Raw genomic sequence first — 6,376 nt, 5'->3', positions numbered from 1 at the left:
CATCATCCTTACCCCTAGGCCTTCCTTCCTCCTACACCTGCTGCCATATTTCAACTGAACACCCTGTTTATCTTCCTGCTGCAACAGCCCAGTTTAGACTCACTTTCTTCTGAGACCCCAGCACTTCCCTTAGCAGGAGACAGCTCTCTTTTTGTCTCAAAAAAATAGTTTGCTGTATACATTCTAGTTTTCCTTTAGTTTCTCTACTTCAAAGCAGTAGGTTAAATAAGAATGAATGAACGAATGAGTGAATGAATGTGGCCCTAAAATTTTATCCACTGCAACTAGGAGAAAGTCTATAATTTAATAATACTCAATAAAATCCCTGAAGTTTTTGTAAAATCTACTAATTTTTAGCATTTCTCTGAGTCGGCAATCTAATTGATTATGTCAGTTTTCTGTAATTACTCAGACTCTATCCATACCCAAAAGAGCACTTTGACAGAATATCAATGCTTCAATCTAAATGTAGAAGTCAGCAAATCAGGACTTTTGCAAGTTCCTGGAATTATCTTGCATTTTACAGAACTATTGTAACTAAATACCTACCTACAAGTCCAGACCTTTTGCAAAAGTTCACAAAAATATGTGGCTTCTTAGCATACTTACTATAAAATTGCTATACCACATAATAGGAAAAAACTGACCTCTAAGAATAAAACATGTTAGAACACTTTCAAACATTAAAAAATAAACTCTCAGAAAATTGTCTTGCATGAGTTCTCACAGAGTTATGGGCTTATTCACACAAAGGTCAAAATATATTTTTAATTTTTATTTAGTTGACAAAAATTATGAATTATAATATGATGATTTGAATGTTGAAATACAAAAAAAGGCTCCATATAAAGTAACACTAAATAATCCTAAATTCTGAACATGTGCCATCTCTTCTAACCAGACAAATAGACAAAAATTATTCCTACCACTTTTTAGTGGAAATCATTCAACTTTAAAAATTTTTTCTCTTCTCTTGAATCATTACTAGTACACCAGAAGTAATAAGAGAAATAGTATGTTGCTATATTATTTAAGTGATAATATTATTTAATTTATATATATTTTACTTGGTATCAGCTGGGACCAGTAAATGTATTACCACAATGCTGGGATGTTATATATTATCACATATTTATGAAGGAATTCAGGCTTATAAAGGTGAAATGATTTTCTTAAAGTCAGACAGAATGAAACTTTATTTCATCCTCTGCTTTGTTCCAACCCTAAAATAATGTTTGCACACAGTTGTGTGGCCAGAGATACTTGTTTAAAGAGTGAACATGAATGAGTCTAGGTCAGCTTTGGAGAGAGCTGATGATTTTCTATGCACTGTTATCACTCTTATCCTTTTCTGTCTAAAAGATATTTCAACAGCCATATGGTCAAATGAGAACATAATTCTAAGTAAAAAGATTGTAATTTATAGTATGATAATAAAAATGCCTTCAATTTGTTCCTATTTCTCATTACTTATCAATGAAATTACTAACTGCAGCTTGATTGCATTGGTCAGCCATGAACACCAGTCCACAGTCTATCACAGGGCATTGTACTGATTGCCACTCAATCTTTTCCTCACAGCTCAATAGTCCCTATCAGTCACCATTACCCAGTTCTTCCATCACTAAGATTTACAGAACAATATTGATGACTTCCAACAAGAAGATGGGACATAATTCAGCAGGAATTATTATCAGTTCTTTTCTCTTGAGTTAGGAATCTTTGTTCCTGCTATGACCACAGCCATTAGTAAAGGAAGTTGGTAATAGTGAAGAGTTTTTCTACCTGTGTGCACTGCTCAACAAATCGAGCAAGTAACCCACAATAACACCAGTATGCTGAGAGATATAGGTCTAGTTTTAATGTTTGACAAGTTGAAGCCCAATTTTTCAAACACCATTTATTAAAGAGGCTATCTTTCCTCCATGGAGGGTGTTTGCCTCCTTTGTGAAAAATGAGGTGGCTGAGTGTGTCTGGAGTTGTTTCTGCATTTTCTAATCAGTTCCACTAATCTCAGGTTTGTTTCTTGGCCAGTACCATGCTGTTTTTATCACAGTGGCTTTGTGAGTTTGTATAGTTTCAAGTTAGGGATTGTGATACCCCTTGCCATGCCTCTTTTGCCTAGAATTACTTTTGCTATTCTAAGTCTCTTCTTGTTGCAAATAAATTTTTGGATTGTTTTCTCAAGGTCTGTGAAGTATGCTGCTGGAATTTCAATTGGGAAAAGATTTTATGAACAAAACCTCAGTTGCCTGTGAAGTAGCACAAACAATCAACAAGTGGGATCTCTTCTTACTAAAAAGCTTCTGCACAGCAAGAGAAGCCACCAACGGTGTGAAGACACAATCCACAATGTGGGAAAAAATTTTCACCTGCTGTTCCTCAGACAAAGGTCTACTATCTAAAATCTATAAAGAACTTAAAAAAATCAGACCTCACAAATTTAAAGACCCAATCCAAAAGTGAGCATCTGAAATGAACAGACATTTCTCACACAAAGAAGTAGACATAGCAAATAAACATATGAAAAAATGTTCAACACCACTGGCCATTCGAGAGATGCAAATGAAAACAATGCTAAGATTCCACCTCACCCCAGAAAGAATGGCTGCTATCATGAAATCAACCAATAATAAATACTGGAGGGACTGTGGGAAAAGAAGAACCCTACTTCACTGCTGGTGGGAGTATAGACTGATACAACCACTGTCAAAATCAATATGGAGATACCTCAAAGAGCTAGGACTGGATGTTCCATTTGACCCAGCTATTTCCCTGCTGGATATCTTCCCCAAAGAATTAAAAATGATATATGTTCACCCATGTTCATAACAGCAAAATTTGTGATAGCTAAAACTGGAAACAACCCAATTGCGCATCAACTGGAAACTGGACAAAGAAAATGTGGGGTTTTTTAATAAAATGAAGTACTACTCAGCAATAAAGAATGAGAAACTAGAGACATTTATAGCTAAATGGATGCACATTGAGGCGATACTCTTAAGTGAAATAAATAAGACACACGTGTAAATATCGAATAGTTTCTCTGTTGTGAGAAACTGAAAGTGTAAATAAGGACTAAAAGCTATAATAGATAATGTGAAATGGGAAGAAAAGGTACAAAGGGGAGGAGGAAGTGGGAGGGGTAGGGGAAAAGAAAGAAGGGAATGGAAGTAATATGAGAAAAGGAAAAAATGGAAAAAAAGTCTTTGTAGATAGGGACGCATGAAGGGGTTGAAGGGAGGGCAGGGGAATGGGGAAAAACTAAGAGCCAAGATGGATTATGTAAAAGTGTAAATTTCCAATTATGAATGTCATTATATTGTATACCTTAAATGTACCAATATAATTAATTAAAAAAAAATAACTCCAGTGTGATGGTTTTCCAGTCAGGTTAAAATGCCTCCATTAAAACGACTTCCCTAATTTAAGGGATTCTATTATAGTCCATGCTGGATAGAGAGAGCAAAGGAGGGAAGGACAGAGGGAAGAGGGAGGGAGGAAGAGATGAAAGGGCGGATAATAGGTTGGAAAATGGAAACCTCTGCTATGCTCAGTTCCTTCATGGGCATTGAGAGGACTCACTGCCAGGTCTCCTGAGCTACCCAAAGGTCTGTGATTACAGAAAAAAGAAATCTATAGGTTATACGGATAAATAAAGCTTGCCACCTCTTTTATATTCTGAAATGAAAATTTTACATTATAAGAAGAAAATATTAGGTAGAATTTTGTTCTCTGCCAGCTATAAGTAGTCCCATTCAGGCCATGAATATGACAAGATGATTACATACCAATGGGGTGATAATTTTCTCTAATGTTCCAAAGAGTTTTCATCATATAGAAAACTTCTCTCTTCCAATTCACTCTAAAATATTATTTTTTAAAGGAGAAATTTATAGGCATTATCTTATTTAGTAACATACAAAATTATTACAGTAGCAGAAACCTACCATATTTTTAAGGGAATTTTTCATTCTGTAAGCGATGTTGATTCTTTCAAGATATAACTGTGGAAGATCAGAAAGTTGAGAAGGTAGTAGTCATTTCCATTCTAAGCGTTGTATTAAGATGTCACAGGTGGACATCTTAATATGTTCTTATAGAAGCACAAATGCAAAAGAAATGTGAAATAAATCTACATCAAATAAAGGTATTTTTAAATTGGAAAAAAGATAAACATCATTGTATTCTCCTTTTATATCCTGAAATGAACAGACATTTCTCAGACAAAGAAGTAAAAGCAGCAAATAAACATATGAAAAAATGTTCAACATCACTAGTCATTCAAGAGATGCAGATGAAAACAACACTGAGATTCCACTTCACCCCAGAAAGAATGACTGCTATCAAGAAATCAACCATTTGGCAACAAATGCTGCCAGGGGTGCGGGGAGAAAGGAACCCTTCTCCATTGTTGGTGGGAGTGCAGACTGCTGCAACCATTGTGGAAATCAGTATGGAGATACCTCAAAGAACTCGGACTAGAGGTCCCATTTGACCCAGCTATTTCCCTCCTGGGTATCTTCCCAGAAGAATTAAAAGAATCATATCATAGCGATATATGTGCACCCATGTTCATTGCAGCACAGTTTGTAATAGCTAAAGCTTGGAAGTAGCCCAAGTCCCCATCAACTGGAAACTGGATAAAGAAGATGTGATTTTTTAATAAAATGGAATATCCTTATTTGTTTCTAATTACTTAGACATTTAGAAATTGGACACATTGGCTATTATGTGTTTATTCCATATTTTTATTATCTGGATATTTTGGCATTCAATTGAGATGTACTGGAATTGCATGCAAACAGCCTATAAATATCTTAGGGCTTTTGGAGACCCTAGCTGTATAGAAAGTGGTCTTACCTACATGAGGAAGTGTTGGTTAGGTATCAACTCAGCATTTGTGTTCCTGTGTCTGGATATGGCCATTTAACCTCCCACTCCTTCTAGCTCCTCTTCTTTCCTCATTCTTCTTACAAAGTTACAGGGTAGGAGAACCTAGGTAGGGTGGGTTGGGTAGGGTAGGTCACGGGGGTATTTACTGCACTGTAAACACCATGTGACAGCTGTGTTGACTGGCATGACAGTGCCTGAAAACTCAGTGGATGGCTTAATAAAGGGAGCAGTGAAGATTTATAAGAGGTCCATGGAAACCCTGCTGTCTGGACCTGGGACAGAACCATTCAGGATGGACCAGACTCAGTACAATGTTGGCTCACTCTTCCTCAATTCTCCCATCTTCATATTGGGGATACAAAGCACACCTACTTAAAAATCAGACCTACCTTTCCCTTGTAAGAACTAAATGAGTTGACATTTGTAAAAGAGAGAATGGTGATTAGTATGTATCTTTTGTAACTACAGGGAAATTGCTGGGTCTTGTACAATTCTGTTTGGCTTTTTGAGAATAACTACACAGCTTTCCCCAATAGCTACATTTTACATCCCACCAGCAGTGTATGAAGTTTCTAATTTCTCCATATCCTCGGCAACAGTTGCTACTTTCCAATTTCTGCTTTTTAAATTATAGCCATCATATAGTAAGTATTAAATGATAGCTCATTATAGTTTTCATTTCTATTTTCTTAAGGACTAATCATGTTGAACATCTTTTCATCTACATATTAGTCTCTGGTATATCTTCTTTGAAGAAGTTATATTAAGCTTTATGTATTTTCAATTGGATTGTATGTCTTTTGTTGTTCACTTTTAGGAGTTTCAAATATTATGCATGTTAAGCCCTAATCATATATGATTTGCAAATACTTTCTTTATACTTTGTTCCATTCTGTAGGATGCCTCCATTTCTTGATATTCTTTTACACAAAAAAGCTTTCAATTTTGTTAGTCAAGTTCATCTATTTTTTTGTTTCATAAGTTATTAGCATATCAAAGAATCCACTTCCAAATATGAAGTCATGAAGATTTATCCCTATATTTTATTCTAATAGTTTAATGGTTTCAGTTCATATTCAGGTGGTTGATATATTTTGAATTAACTTGTGAATATGGTGTGTCATAGCAATTAGCAACATTCTTTAACTCTACTTAGAGCATATCTCTAGCAGCACAGTCTGCATGCCTACAACCCTGTAAGCCTGAAAAGTGGGAATGACGTTTGCATCTTCTTTTTCCTTGGGAACATTTTAAGATACAAATAAATTATATATCTGAATTCTTTTCTTTAACATAATTTTCCACATATACATTGTTATTTACTGCTGTATCTTGCTCAGAGATAGACTTGTTCATGAAGTTAATGACATACACTCAGTTTCCCCAGGGGACTGTTCCAACTTTTACAGTCCCCTTTGGAAGACCCTGGAAAGGAGCTCAGCAGTGATCACATAGTCACGCATTCTTGTAAAATTTGCAA

Source organism: Heterocephalus glaber, unplaced genomic scaffold (assembly GCF_053883595.1).
Source record: "Heterocephalus glaber isolate CG9 unplaced genomic scaffold, H.glaber_assembly_v1.0 deba00001472, whole genome shotgun sequence".
NCBI classification, from domain to species: domain Eukaryota; kingdom Metazoa; phylum Chordata; class Mammalia; order Rodentia; family Bathyergidae; genus Heterocephalus; species Heterocephalus glaber.
The sequence above is the reverse complement of the archived record's forward strand: the minus strand, read 5'-3'. Positions refer to the sequence as shown.